The following is a 16,075-nucleotide window of genomic DNA, read 5'->3' as shown; positions in this document are numbered from 1 at the left end:
GACAACAGAAAAGTGGGTGAAGGGAGACATCAGTCAGTGTAAGACATGAAAAAATAATAATAATTTATAAATTATCAAGGGTTCATGAGGGAGGGAGGGGGAAAATGAGGAGCTGATACCAAGGGCTCAAGTAGAAAGCAAATGTTTTGAGAATGATGATGGCAACAAAGGTACAAATGTGCTTGATACAATGGATGTATGGATTATATAAGAGCTATGTGAGCCCCCAATAAAACGATGTTTTTTTAAATTAGGGCAGAAATAAACGAGTGGGGAAACAACACAGCAAAAAGTTCGTTCTTTGAAAAGATTAACAGAATCGATAGACCACAGGCAAATCTAACTAAAGAAAGGTAGGAACAAATATCAGTAGTCAGGATGAGGGATGAAGCCAGGGAAATTACACTGGACCCTAATGAAATTAAAAGGCTAATTACACAGTACTATGAAGACCTATATGCCAATGAATTTGACAATTTAGAAGACATGGAAAAATACTTAGAAAAACAATCCCTCCCTAGTCTACCCCAGATCCACATCAAGAACTCAAGAGACCCATTGCAATAGAGTAAATACACAAGGTTATCAAGGAAATACCAACTAAAAATTCCCCTGGGCAGATGGCTTCACAGAAGAATTCTACCAAGCATTCAGGGAAGAACTGACACCAATCTTACAGAAATTCTTTCAGAGCATAGAAAAAGATGGCAAACTCCCAAACCCTTTCTACGAAGCTAGCATAACACTGATAGCTAAAGTGGGCAAATATCCCACAAGAAATGAGAACTGCAGACCGATATCTCTAATGAAAACCGATGCAAAAATCCTTAACAAAATACTGGCCAATAGAATACAAAATTTGATAAAATTAATAATTCACCATGACCAGGTGGGATTAATTCCAGGGATGCGGGGATGGTTAACATTCATAAGTTCATAAGCATTAATCATCACATTGATTTTTAAAAAGTATAAAAACCACATGATAATATCAATAGATGCAGAAAAATCATTTGACAACATGCAACACCCATTCCTTTTTATGATACTCAAAAAGATAATATTGGAAGGAAAATTCCTCAATATAATACAAGCTATATATGAAAGGCCAACAGCTAATGTAATGGGGAAAAGACAAAAACAGTCCCACCGAAAAAGGAGACCAGTCAAGGTCGCACCTTGTCCCTACAAGTACAATGTACTATTTAACATTGTACTGGAGGTCCTAGCTACCAACATAAGTAAGGCAAAGGTAAGACATCAAAAGTATTTGTCTGGGGAAAGAAGAGATTAAATTATTGGTATTCACAGATGATATGATTTTATATATGGAAAACTCTAAAAGTTCCATAAGATGAGTGCTGGAAGTGATAGAGGGATATGGCAGAGTGGCAGGATACAAGATCAACAAACAGAAATCTATCAGACTGCTATATACATCAGGCAAGTCCTCGGAAAAGGAGATTAAAACAGGTAGTACCCTTGACAATAGTCAAGCACAAATTGAAATATGTAGGGATGTACCTAACCAAATACATATATATATTTATGAGAACTACAGAACACTATTACAAGAAATCAAGAGTGACCTCCACAAATGAAAGGATATCCCATGCTTGTGGATCAGAAGACTTAATAAAGATGTCAGTCCTGCCTAAGTCACTATACAAGTTTAATGCTATCCCGATACAAAAACCCACATCCTACTTCAAAGAATTGAAAAAACTGACTACCAACTTCATATGGAGAGAGATGAAGCCCAGAATTAGCATAGAACGCCGAAAGAAGGACAAAGTCGGAGAGCTTGCTTTACCTCACTTTAGCACCTGCTATACAGCCACATTGGTCAAAACCATGTGGTATTGGTATAATGACATATTCAGAACAATAGAAAATAACTGAATCCCCAGAAATGAAATAATCAGGATACAGACAGCTTATCTTTAATAAGGGCCCAATATATAAAATGGCTAGCGGATTCTCCTGTCAACAAGTGGTGTTGGAAAAATGGATATCTACCTGCAGAAAAATGAAGCAAGACCTTTACCTCACTCCATGTTCAAGAATAAACTCAAGGTAAATCACAGACCTGGAAGTAAAACCCCAAAATATTAGGGCCATCAATGGGGGAATTGGGACAAACCTAAGAACTTTGGTGCAGGGAATACATAGGCTATCAGAAATAGGGAAGGACACAGACACAGGTGAAGCATGAATTGACAAGTGGGATATACTGAAGATAAAATACCTGTTTACATTGAAAGACTTTATCCAAGAGAATAATAAGAGAGCACACAGACTGAGAAAACATCTTTAGCTATGACACATCAGACAAAGGCCTTATTATTAAAATCTATTATATTCTGCTAGGCTGCAATAAGAAAGAAAAAAAAACAGATAATCCATTGAGGAAATGGGCAAAAGACCTGCACAGAAGTTTCACATGGCAGAAATCCAAATGACCAACAAGCATATGAGAAAATGCTCCCGATCATTTGCCATCAGAGAAATGCAAGTTAAAACAACTATGATACCTTCAAAGATAGCTCGACTCAAAAAATCAAAAAGCAAAAAGTATTGGAGGGGATATGCTAGTTTAGGAACTCTCATCTACTCCTGGTGGTTCTATAGGTATGTGCAGCCATTATGTAAATCAATATGGTCATACCTAAAATAAATGGAAATCGACCTACCATATGACCCAGTAACCCCACTACTGGGTATATACTTAGAAGTAAGAAACAGACGACAGCCACACATGTGTGCTCCAATGTTCATCACAGTGCATTTCACAATCACAAAGAATTGGAAACCACCTAAATGAATGGATTACAAAACTCTGGTATATACACACAATGGAGTATTATGCATCCCTGAAAAGTAGTAATGAATGCATGAAGCACATTCCATGGGAAGAAGTGAAGGAAATTATGCTTAGTAAGCCAAGCACAACAGGAAAAGTACAACACGAGTCCACTGAGGGAAGTTTGAAAAGCACAAGGAGCATAAGAGAAAAGTCACCAAATGCTCAAATTCCCAGGCAGGTCCAGACACTCTGGCAGAGGTCAGACCCAACCGAGGGATGCATATGGCAGCCAACTACAAAAGAGAGTAAAAGAGAGAGGGAAGGGAAAAAACAGGGGGGTGATGGGAAACAAGGAACTAATACACCCACAAGGAGGGTATTGTTTATGTCTCCACAGGAAAGGGAGAAAGGGCCCAGACTCCATCCCAGAGCACCAAGCCTTGAGGGCAATACGCTGGCATGGAGCTGTGAACCAACAGAGAGGACAATGGGGCTGTGCCCAAGCCAAACTATGTTGACCCCCTCCCCAGAAGAAGGCAATACAGAGGACAGCACTGAAGATATAGCCCAGGGAACGAGGCAGGTCTGTCCAGACCTTGAGCAAACTAAGAGGGAGAGGGAGAGAGAGGAGAAGAGAGAGAGCGAGAACCTCATCATGGGCCACCAAGCCCCAGGGATGACATCCCTGCTCAGAGCAGCCAAGTGTACCCAGTCTGCCCCATGCACAAGGGGTGAAATAGAAAGGGAGTGCAACAGGGGAGCAAGGGGAGCAAAGTAACCAAGTCTCCAAGGAATCCCGAAAATAGACTTCTGACTTTGGGGACAGGGCTTGGCACCTCATCAGACTTGATCAGAAAACATACATAAAGGTCAGCAGACAGACCTGGAACTATTTACAGGGTTTTTTTTCTTGTTTTACTTCTTTGTTTTGCTTGTTTGTTTTTGTTTTTCTTTTGCCCTATGTCTATCTACAGAAGACAGGCAAGATGAACAATCCTCTGGAGAAATCAATAGGATGAGCAGTTCCCAGGGGACATGGGAGAGGAAGGGGTGGGGAGGGAGAGTGGGAAGCCAACAAACTCAGGAATAAGGAAACAACAAGAGATCTAAAATTGATGGTGAGGAGGGCATTTAATGCCTTGTGGGGTTTAATCAAGTGCAATGTATCTGAGAGGAATTCCTGAAAGCCAAATGGAGGGTGAGTATGATAGTGGGATAGGAAGAAGGTGAAAGGAAATAGAGGAAAGGAATAGGATATAAAAGCTATTATAATGGTATAGCTGTAGGCATGTATAATGTAAATCTACTAACTAATAATGAAAAGGATAGAAACCAATGTACATAAATTTTTAAGTATTAAGATAGCCGATGGACTTTTGGCCTCTACTCAAGACCTCCCTTCATACAAAAACACTTTTTTCTAGTTACCTGGCACTCTTTGATACTCACGTTCCCGACACAATCGCTGAAGACAAAAGGGGTGCATAAGCAAATGTGGTGAAGAAAGTGGATGGTGCCCGGCTATCAAAAGATATAGCGTCTTGAGTCTTAAAGGCTTTCAATTAAACAAGTAGCCATCCAACAGGGAAGCAAATAAGCCCACATGGAAGAAGCACACCAGTCTGTGTGATCATGAGATCAGGTATCAAAAGATCCAAAACAAACAACTATATCCACGTGAACGAGGGGGATTGGAGTGAAGACCCAAAGCCCATCTGTAGACAATTGCATATCCCCCCACAGAAGGGTTATAAGGAAGGGATAATTCAACCAAGGTGCAGTATAGCACCAACGAAACACACATCATTCCTCTAGTTCTGGAATGCTTACCCCCTCACCCCCTCACCACCCCACTACCATGACCCAGTTCTGCCTTACAAATCTGGCTAAACTAGAGAACACACACTAGTAAAGATAAGAGCTCTTGACACATGAAATTCAGGACAGATAAACCCCTCAAGAACAGTAGTAGGAGTAGTGTTATCATGAGGGTAGGAGGGTGGTCAGGGAGGGGAAAGGGGCAGAAATGGGGAGTCCATCACAATGTTGGATATATAGCCCCCTCCCCAAAAGGGGATGAATAATAGAAATGTGTTGAAGGGAGACAATGGACACTGTAAGATACAAATAATAATAGCAATGTATAATTGTTCAAGGATTCATGAGGGTGGGGGAGGGTGGGGGGAAAAGAGGAGCTTTTACTAAGGGCTAAAGTAGAAAATGTTTTGGAAATGATGATGGCAACATATGTACAAATGATGTATGGAATGTTGTAAGAGCCCCCAATAAAATGAACATATATATATATAATATGGAATGTTGTAAGAGCCCCCAATAATATGAATATATATATATATATATAAAACATGGTTAACAGACAGAGAACAGGTTATTCCCATCCCTCAACTATGGTTAGGGGGAAAATCACCAGAGGCTTATGTCCTGTGTAGATTTTGCAAATGTATTTTGGGTTTCCACTGTCATCCATATCTTCTGCAAACCAGAATCTCACAATTAAAACTCTGATACTATTCCCGCCTTCAGATTTTGACTTAGTTAACATCTCACATAGATGCTGCTTGTTTGGAAAAAAAACCTTTAAGACCCCAGATGGTATTCTTTCTGATAGCCAGGCATCAACTAATTTCTTCACCACACATTGCTATAGCACCCATATCTTCTGTGTTTCATACAAGAGGGTGAGAATTGAGCAGGGTCATGTTCTTAGATTGCAGCTAGGATTAAGTGTGAGCCCAAAATCCATTCCTGAATCTGTTTTTTGTCTGCCTCTGGTTCATCTTAGAGACAGCCTTTTTGTTTTACGGTTAGAGAAGTATATTGGAGCATAAGGACCTTCAGTTTATAGTGAGAAGACCACTTCTTGTCTGACTTTATACAATAGCCAGGAAAACAGAAAGGTTAAGTGGACTTCAAACCAGATCTAAATGGAAAATCCTGATTGAACTCTAGGAAAGCAGCTGAAGTACTAAGCAAAATTGATTATATTTAAAATCAAAAGGCTTCAGTCATAATCACAAACAGAACTCAAATATATATATATATTCTTAAATCAAGACAAAGCCTTGTCTTAAAACAAGCAGTCGTCTAAGTGCGGCATCCGCTAAGTCCTACTACTCAGAGGAGGCAGCTTGAGTGATCCAAGGATTGGAATAATTAAATCCAAATCCAGATAAATTCTAAGCATCTAGTTTTGCAGAAGGCTATGGATGACAGTGTAAACCAAAAATCCATTTGCATCCCCTATAACTGTGGACCAGAGTTGTTAATGGCCTTGCTATTAAACAGAGTCCAATGGAGGGTGGAAATCATATCATTGTGAATGAGGGGGAGTGTGGAGTGGTGACCCAAAGCCCATCTGTAGGCAACTGGACATTCCCTTACAGAAGGGTCATGGGGAGGAGATGAGCCAGTCAGCGTGCAGTGCAGCAACGATGAAACATACAGCTTTACTCTAGTTCCTAAATGCTTCTTCCTCCCCACACCCCCCAATATCATGATCCCAATTCTATCTTACAAATCTGGCTAGACCAGAGGATGTACACTGGTACAGATAGGAACTGGAAACACAGGGAATCCAGGACAGATGATCCCTTCAGGACCAGTGGTGAAAGTGGCAATACCGGGAGGGTGGAGGGAGGGTGGGGTGGAAAGGGGAAACCAATTACAGGGATCTACATATAACCTCCTCCCTGGGGGACCAACAACAGAAAAGTGAGTGAAGGGATACATCAGATAGTTTAAGATATGACAAAATAATAATTTATAAATTATCAAGTGTTCATGAGGGAGTGGGGAGCGGGGAGGGAGGGGCAAAAATGGGAAGCTGATGCCAAGGGCTTAAGTGGAGAGCATATGTTTTGAGAATTATGAGGGCAACGAATGTACAAATGTGCTTTACCCAATTTATCTATGGATGGATTGTGATAAGAGTTGTATGAGCCCCCAATAAAATGATTTAAAAGGGGAAAAAATGGATGATATCTTGTCATTTGGTCACCCTTTTGACCCATTTTATATCTGTCCCAGTTTTTAATGTTTTCTGTTCTATTGATGTTTTCTTCTTTTTCGTTTGGTCAATGTTAGATTTTTTTTGGATATGTTTTTCTGTGTAGGAAATTCAGGATAGATAAATCTATAGAGATAATAACTGAATGAATAATTTCCTAGAGACATGGGGTTTGGGCTCACACTAAATTGGGCTCCAGCTTAAGAACAATTAGTTCTCCTCCCCCTTCCGCCCTCAGAAAGGGACACAGAAGATATGAATGCAATAAAAAACTGTGGTGAAGAACACTTTTGGTTCCCAGCTATCAGATAAAATAGCGTCTGGCATCTTAAAGACTTTTCTCCAAACAACCAGTCATCAAAGTAAGATATCAAGTAAGTCCACATGGAAAATGCATGCCATTATCAGTCACCGAAGGAATGTCAATCATGTAATCTTAAATCGAAGGAGGGGTTAGTATCAGAGCCTAAATGGTGAGAATCCAGTTTGCAGAAGGCTGTGGATGACAGTGGGAGCCCAAGATATATTTGTGAAAACTACATAGGAAATAAACCTCCAGTGACATCCCTCTATCCACAACTGAGGGATGGGAGGAAAGTAGTTACTGAACAGAATGTATTGGAGAGATGAGCACAGATCAAAGGGATAAAGCTGACTTGAACAGTTAAAACGCTGTCAGTTGATTCCCCACTCTGACGCACACTGGACCTGATCTGGTTTTCAACATTTTCTGTATTTGTTTGTTTTTTCTGTTTCTTCATATTGGGGTTATTTTATAGAATAAGAGTTCTTTGGGGGTGGAGGTACAGTGGTTGGGTGGGTGGGTAGATAAAGGGAGTCAATATCAAGGAGTTCTGGAAGGTAAAGAATGTTTGTAAAATTATTTTGGTAGCAATTGTACAATACTGCTTGACATGATTGAAAAATCAAATGACATGATATATGTATTTACTCCAATTAAAAATTTTTTAAATTTTCCTATGGACATGGTAGGGACATTGGTGGAAAATGGGGAGCTAATAAAAAAACAGAACAAGATGAAATAAAATTTAATAAAATTTATTATAGTGATGACTGTACAACTAATTTTAATATGACTGAACTGCTGAAATTTATGATATGTGAATTATATCAATAATACAGTTAAATCTGTAAGACTATAGAGAAAAAAATCTAACTGGCACTGAAAATCCACTTGAATTGACATTTACAGAACACTATACCCATCAACAGCAAAATATAACTTGTTTTCAGATGCCTAGCCAAGCTTATCAAAGATAGAGTATATGCTGGGCCACAAAATCAATCTCTATTTCAGATGACTGAAACCTTTTAGAGCAGTTTCTCTGGGGAAATAGAATTAAATAACAAATCCTTGACAGGAAAAGATCTACTGAATCCCCCAAATATTTGGAATTTAGAGAACACAAAAAAAATAAATCATAGTCCCAATGGGAAATCATTAGGAAACTAGTAATGATCAGATTGATTAATAATGAAAATACATCAAAAGACAATCTATGAGATACAGCTAAAGTGATACTTGGGGGAAAATATATAGAAACCACAGGAATAAATGAACAGTAAATAAGAGTACAACAAAAATCATTTAACTCTGAATTTCTTCCCTGATATTAGGGTATTAACCATTTCAAAACACAGGTAAACCATTCTTTCATGGTAGGTTTTGTTCACTGCTAGAAGCCTGGCACATAATTATGGTTCTCAGTGTCTCTCTGGTAGTGACTCTTGACAAAGCTTTGAAGTTTCTAGAAAAGTAATGTACCCCTGGTGCTCCAGGATGTGATGAGCTCCACCAGCTTGTCTCCAGAAGTGCTGTACACCCCTCAGTCAGCAAGGAAGTCCATGAGGTGGTCATGCAAGGCCAAGTCCAGGCAATCAGTGTTGGGTCTGTACTTGGTGTCATACCAATCGGGCTTATCTGGGGACTGAAAACTCGCTTTGCAAATAAAGAAAATGCTAACTCCTGCCCAACCTCATCCTCTGGATAATGTCACTCTAGCAAAAGTGCCTTTTTGTCATCACTTTTTGTAACTACAACCACAAACTTAGGAGTGGCTCTTGTTCTGGCTCTTGTTCTTCAGTCTTCTCCCACTGTGAGGCCTCTTTCTCCCTATCCAATGTGGGCAGAATGCTATTGTTTGTGTTAAAAGTGACAGTGCTCTGTCACCAGCACTTTCCATACTAATTTAGCTTCTGTCTCCTTCACTTCCAGCTCCCAACCTCCAGAGACCTTAGGGAGGGAATGATGCTTCTGGATCTTATTTACCTCTTTAATTTCATCATTAAAGAATTCAACAAAAGCTTGTTCTCCTTCCATATGCAGCATGGCTCCACCTCAAGAACAGGGTCTGATGGCTGCCAGGAGGTCTGGCTGAGCATCCTGAAGGGCCAGGGTCACTGCCATGGCATTGACTGGAGCAGTTGGAGCAGAGACCGCCTCAGATCCAAGGCACAGGAACACAATGCAGGAAAAGCAGCATTGCAGAGGCAGTAACAAAAGCTCAACATTTGCAAGTGCTAATGATAACTGAAGCCCAAGTGCACTGAACCTAGTGTAAAACCGGAAAATCTCATATTTTTTTAGTTGAGGTTTTACTTCTAGGTCTGTGATCCACCTTAAGTTGGTTCTTGTGCATTGGTGAGGTAAGGGTCTTGTTTCATTTTTCTACAGTTGGGTACCCATTGTTTACAGCACCACCTATTAAAGCAGGCATCCACCTCCCATATGAGGTTTTTCTGGGCCCTTGTGGAAGATCAGTTGTCTATATGCTAATGGCATTATTTCTTGGTTTTCTGTTCTTTTCCATTACTCTGAGTTTCTGTCATTATTCCAGTACCACGCTGTTTTGACCACAGTGGCTGTATAGTAGGTGTTAAAGTCAAGTAAGGTGAGCCCCCAACTTTGTTCTTCTTCTTGAGGAGTTCTCTGCTAATTCTGGGATTCTTCCCTCTCCGTATGAAATTGATGGTCAGTTTTTCCAATTATTTTAAGAAGGTTATTGTTATTTGAATCAGGATAGCATTACATTTATATAGTGCTTTGGGTAAGATTTACAGCTTTACTATATTGAGTCTCTGATCCATGAGTATGGGATATTCTTCCATCTGTGGAGGTCTCTTTTGGTTACATGTAGTAGGGTTCTGTAGTTTTCCTTGTGTAACTCTATTGTGGATTTTTGGGTAGATACATCCTAAGATATTTCAGTTTGTTCTTGACTATATGAAGGGTACTGCCTTCTTTTTTTTAAATCATTTTATTGGGGGCTTATACAACTTTTATCACAATCCATACATATGTCCATTGTGTCAAGCACATTTGTACATTTGTTGCCATCCTCATTCTCAAAACATTTTCTTTTTACTTGAGCCCTTGGTATCAGCTCATTTTCCCCTCCCTCCCTGCCCCACTCCCTCATGAACTTTGAATAATTTATAAATTATTATTATTTGGGGGTACTGCCTTCTTAATCTCCTCTTCTGTGGTCTTGTCTGATGTATATAGCAAACCAATAGACTTCTATTTGTTGATCTTGTATCCCTCCACTCTTCCGTATTCCTCTATTGCTGCCAGTACTCCTGTTGTGGAGCTTTTGGGGTTGGGAGCTTTTCAATGTATAGAACCATGTTGTTGCAAATAGCAATAGTTTCACCTCCTCCTCTTCCAGACAGATACCTTTAATGTCCTTCCACTGCCTAATGTTAGTTAGTACCTCTAGTATGATGTTGAAAAGAAGTGGAGACCAGGGGCATCCTTGTCTGGTCCCCTTTTTCAGTGGGATTGTTTTCGCCTTTTGTTTGTTGTGGCAGTTACATAATCGGCTGTCAATTTGAGACTTAGGAGTAAAGTCTTGGAGTTTAACCTGTCAATCAGGTCTCAGCTTTATAACTTCATTTGGAGATAGCTAAGGAGATAAATAGCTCGCTGGAGACAGGGCACACACTCACTCCCTGCAAAACATTCCTGTGGACAAGACACATGGAGCTATGCTAAAACCCTGGAACTGGAGGATCCACATGGAGACCCACACCAGTGCTGAGATGCTTTCACCACCACTGGATCCACAAGTCTTTGCACGCACTGGCTTGTGATTTTCCTGCATTTGACATCATTGCATATGTTTCATGAGTCTGAAGAGGAATTTATAGATTGTTATCAGATATGTGGGTTAATCTCAGACTTATGGACTTGATTTGAACTAGGCTGGGATGTTTTCTCAATATTCAATTGCTTTTGTATATAAACCTCTTTCTTATACACATATGCAAGTGCCTGAATTTGTTTCTCTAGTCAACATCTGTTGACTATGATGTTGGCTATTAACTTGTATTAATTTGAGGAATTTCCCTTCTATTCTTATCTTCTTGAGTGTCTTAATTAGGAATGGGTGCTGGGTGCTGTCAAATGCTTTGGAATCAGGATAAACCTAAGAACCTTGGTGCAGGGAATACATACACTAACTGTAATAGGGAAAGGCACACACACAGATTAAACTGAAATTGACAAATGGGATATACTAAAGATAAAACGCCTGTGTGCATCAAAAGACTTCACCGAGATTAATAAGAGAACACACACACACTGGGAGAGGACTTTTAGCACTTCAAAACAGACAAAGGGTTTATTACTAAAATATACAATACCCTCCTAGCCTTCAAAAAGAAGAAAACTGTTAACTCCCTGAGGTAGTGGGCAGAAGCCTTAACAGAAGTTTCAATGGGGAGGAGACCCAAATGGCCAATAAACATATGAGAAATTGCTCCTGATAATTAGCCATCAGAGAAATTCAAATTCAAAACACTATGAGATACCACCTAACACCCTTGAGGACAGCCCAAATCAGAGAATCAGAGAGCAACAAATGTTAGAGGGAGTGGATGTGGCGAGATAGGAACTCTCCTCCACTGCTGCTGGTGGTGTAGATACGTACAGCCACTGTGGGAAGCCACCTGGCAATATTTAAAACAAATGCAAATTGAGCTACCCTATAACCCAGCTATCCCTCTATTAGGCATATGCCAAGAAGAGGTAAGAAATAGACCATGACCAGTTGTCTGTGCTCCAATGTTTATTGCAGCACAATTCACAATGGCAAAGAATTGGAAACAACCTACATTTCCATCGATAGACGAGTAGATTATAAAACTCTGGCAAACACACATAGTGGAGTACTACACATCACTAAAAAGTACTAATTATTGCATAAAACACATCATTTCTTGAGAAGAGTTGAAGGAAATTATGCTAAGCAAAGTGAGCCAATCACAAAAGGACAAGAACAAGTGACTCCACTGAGCTAAGTAAAATCAGCACAGTAGGTATAGAAGAAACGCCACTTATCTCACACTTTACAGGCTGAGGTACAGGCAATCAGGTGGAGGACAGACCAAACCCAAGGATGTGCATGTCATTCCAACACAAAGAAGGGGAAAAGATGTGAGGAACAAAATGGGGGTGGGGGGGAGATGATGGCACTGGGGGAGTAGTGCACTAATCCACCCAGGGGGCAGGGTATAATTTATGTCTCCACAGAAATGGGAGTTTGAGTGTGGACCTCACCAGGGCACTCCAAACCTTGAGGGCAATGTAACCACAAGGAGAAACTCATGAACAGAGAGGTCAAAAGGGCCAGTACCAATCAGAGCCAAACTGACCCCCAGCCCCCTAGAAGGATGTGCTACAGAGGTCAACACTAAACCTACAGGTTGCAGAGAGGGGCTGGCCTGCCATGCCCATAAAGAAGCAAACCAATAAGGAAAAAGAGAAAGTGAGGGACCAGATCACCTACTGGCACACCAAGCCCTGGGGATGACATCACTACATGGAGCTGCTCAGTCACTGAGAGAACTGTAGGGCCAACAGTTCAAGACATGATGTCCCTTCACTGGAGCATACCACAACAGAGGACAATACTGGGGACACATGGCAGGGAGTGACCACCTCCACAGTGAGGCAAACCAAGAAGGAAACATAACAGATCAGTAATGGGAGCAAAGCCAAGCCACAAAACCCCTGAGTTGCCACCCAAAATGGACTCCAGGGTAAGAGGGTGTGGCAGTTACAGAATCTCCTGTCAACTTGTGAAGGGGTGGAGTCTAGCCTGTCAATCAGATCATAGCTAATGAGGCCTCTGTGTAGGCATGGCCTTCTCCTAAGGATTCTGGGAACTCCGATATTTCTCCCTGGAGGTAGGAGACACTCTCTGCTTTATCTTCCTGCTGACAAGCCACATAGAGCTACACTGATGCAGCCAGAGCCCTGGAACTGAAAGAGCCATGTGGATACTCATGCCAATGCTGAAATGCTTCAACCCCAATGGATTCACAAGAATTTCCACCCACTGGCCTGTGATTTTCCTGCATTCAGTATCATTGCCTGGCTTCAAGAGTCTAAAGAGGAATTTATAAACTAGTATTGATGTATGGGATAATCTTGGATTTATGGACTTGATCTGGAGTGGGCTGGGATGTTTTCTTAATGTACAATTGCTCTTTGATATAAAGTTCTCTCTTACGCACATATAAGTGTCTTTGAATTTGTTTTTCTATTCAACCCAGACTAACACAGCGGGGCAGTTCCTGAAACCCCCCCAGGACTGATGGGGAAGGTCAGTGGACAGACCTGGAATTATGTATGCTTTGTCATTTTTTTGGTGTTGGTTGTTGTTGGGGTTTTTTTTTGGGGGGGGGGGGTGATTGCTAGTTCTTTTGCTTTTTTCTTTTAGTTTCTCTTTTTATTCAATCTTTTGTTTTCTTTTTGTTTTGTCTCTGTTACCAATGCTTTGCCTGCCAATATAAAACATGCAGGGCAAGCAAGCCCAAGGAAAAAACAACAGGCAGGATGGACAGTTCCAGAGGAGGAGGAGGAAAATGTGTGAGCATACATCATTGACAGGGAAACAACTAGGGAATTAAAAGCAATGGGATAGACATAGAGATCCCCATGGTGTTGGAGCAACAGCAATCTAGCTGAGAGGCATTACTAAGAGGCAGAAGAAGGGCAAGCGTGATGGTAGGAAAGGAGGAAGGTAAAAAGAAACAGGAAAGATCTAGGAAGCAAAGCTATGGATAGCGGTATAAACACAGGTGTGCACTTACATAAATATATTAATTCATAAAAATAGAGGTATCGGCCTATGTACATATATTTACATGGCAATACATTGAGGAAGTGAATGGACTTTGGGCCTCTGCTCCAAGAACCCCCTCAAGGCAAGAAAACTGTGTTCTAAAAACTTGGCATTCTGTGATGCTCACTCTGCCGACACAATCACTGAAGATAAATGGGTGCACAAGCAAATGTGGTGAAGAAAGCTGATGGTGCCCAGCTACCAAAAGATATAGCATCTGGGGTCTTAAAGGCTTGAAGTTAAACAAGTGACCATCTAGCAGAGAAGCAATAAGCCCACAAGAAAGAAACACGGCAGCCTGTGTGATCATGAGGTGTTGATGGAGTCAGTTATCAGAAGACCCAAATAAGCAATCATATCCATGAAAACAAGGGAGGCCAGAGTGTAGACCCAATGTCCATCTGTAGACAATTGGACATCTCCTCACAGAAGGGTTAAAAGAAAGGGATGAGTCACCCACGGCTCAGTATAGTACCAATGAAACACACAATATTCCCTCTGGTTCTTTGAGGCTTCCTAATCCCCCCACTACCCTGTTTCCCCAAAAATAAGACAGTGTCTTATATTAATTTTTGCTCCCAAAGATGCACTAGGTCTTATTTTCAGGGGATGACTTATTTTTCCATGAAGAAGAATATGGTACACATTTATTGTTGAACAAAACAAAAGGAAATGTATAGTATATGGTATGGTAGTAGTTGTCATCACAAACCAGCATAACCAGACAAACTGTGAATCCTACAGTATCAAGAATTTCTTGTTACTACCATTATTTCCATGTACAACAATCTATGGTACATTTACTCATTTATTCAATGACAGTCATATCATCATCTTCTGGAACATCATCAAAACAATCCAAACCCTTATTTTTGGGAGGTCTTATTTGGGGGGGGAATGCCTTATATTTCAGCAAGAAGCAAAACTCTAAGTGGGTCTTATTTTCAGGGGATGTCTTACTTTCAGGGAAACAGGGTATCATTACACCAGTCCTACCTTTCAGTTCTGGCTAGATTGGAGCGTGTACAGTGGTACAGATAAGAGCTCACAAAACACGGACTCCGGGTCAGATAAACCTCTCAGGAAAAGAAATCGGAGTAGCGATATCAAGAGGGTAGGAGGAAAGTTGGGGGAGGAGAGGAGCAAGGGGGAACCAATCACAATGATCAATATATAATACCACCCACCAGAGGGATGAACCGCAGAAACATGGTGAAGGGGACAGTGGTCAGTGTATGATACGAAAACAATAATAATCTATCAAGGGGTCACAAGGGTGGGAGTGGTGTTGGGAGGGGGGAAAAGGATGAGCTGATATTAAGGGCTCAAATAGAAAGTAAAGGTTTAGAAAATTAGGCTGATAACATATGTACAAATATGCTTGATACAATTGATATATGGAATGTTATAAGAGCTGTAAGAGCCCCCATTAAAATGACTATATATATATTTAAAGCAAGACAAACTGGAACAGTAGAGAGCAGAGGATTCCATGAGATGCCCTGAAATGTTTTTGATCTAGAACCAAGCCTGAGATCATCTGTTAGTAAAACAGCAGATTAGCATGCGAAGTAACGATATTGCTCATAAGATTGAGGTTAACAATAGAGCAGCTGATACCAAGGGCTCAAATAGAAAGTAAATGTTTAGAAAATATGATGTCAACATATGTACAAATAAGGTCGATAAAATTGATGTATGAGTTGTTATAAGAGCTTTAAGAGCCCCCAATAAAATGATCTTTAAAAAAAATGTTGTAACATTCCTGAGATGAGGACCAGGTAGTATAGCAGGGACCAGAACAAATCCAGGGATACATATAGTAGCCAACTAAAAAGGAGGTGGGGAAAGGAAAAAAAATAAGAAGAATAATAAAGAAATGGGTAGTGGGGGCACAGGACACTAATCCACCCAAGGGGAGGGTATTGTTTATATCTCTACAGGGAGAGACCAGACTTCAACCCAGTGCTCCAAGATGTGAATGCAACATGCCGGCATGGAGTACGGAACCAGTGGAGAGGTCTGAGGGGTCGGCCTCAATCCCAACTACTACATGGACACCTGTCCCTCCCCCCAGAATAATTTATTTCA

At 40.7% G+C, this 16,075-nt stretch overlaps 1 pseudogene; it reads right to left on the bottom strand.

The window, feature by feature from the left end:
• Nucleotides 1–8,558: 8,558 nt before the first annotated feature.
• On the bottom strand, nt 8,559–9,183 carry LOC101644038 (annotated as a pseudogene).
• Nucleotides 9,184–16,075: the final 6,892 nt, after the last annotated feature.

Source organism: Echinops telfairi, unplaced genomic scaffold (assembly GCF_000313985.2).
Source record: "Echinops telfairi isolate 266 unplaced genomic scaffold, ASM31398v2 ScPeMD7_2291;HRSCAF=2852, whole genome shotgun sequence".
Lineage (NCBI taxonomy): Eukaryota > Metazoa > Chordata > Mammalia > Afrosoricida > Tenrecidae > Echinops > Echinops telfairi.
The sequence above is the reverse complement of the archived record's forward strand: the minus strand, read 5'-3'. Positions and strand labels throughout refer to the sequence as shown.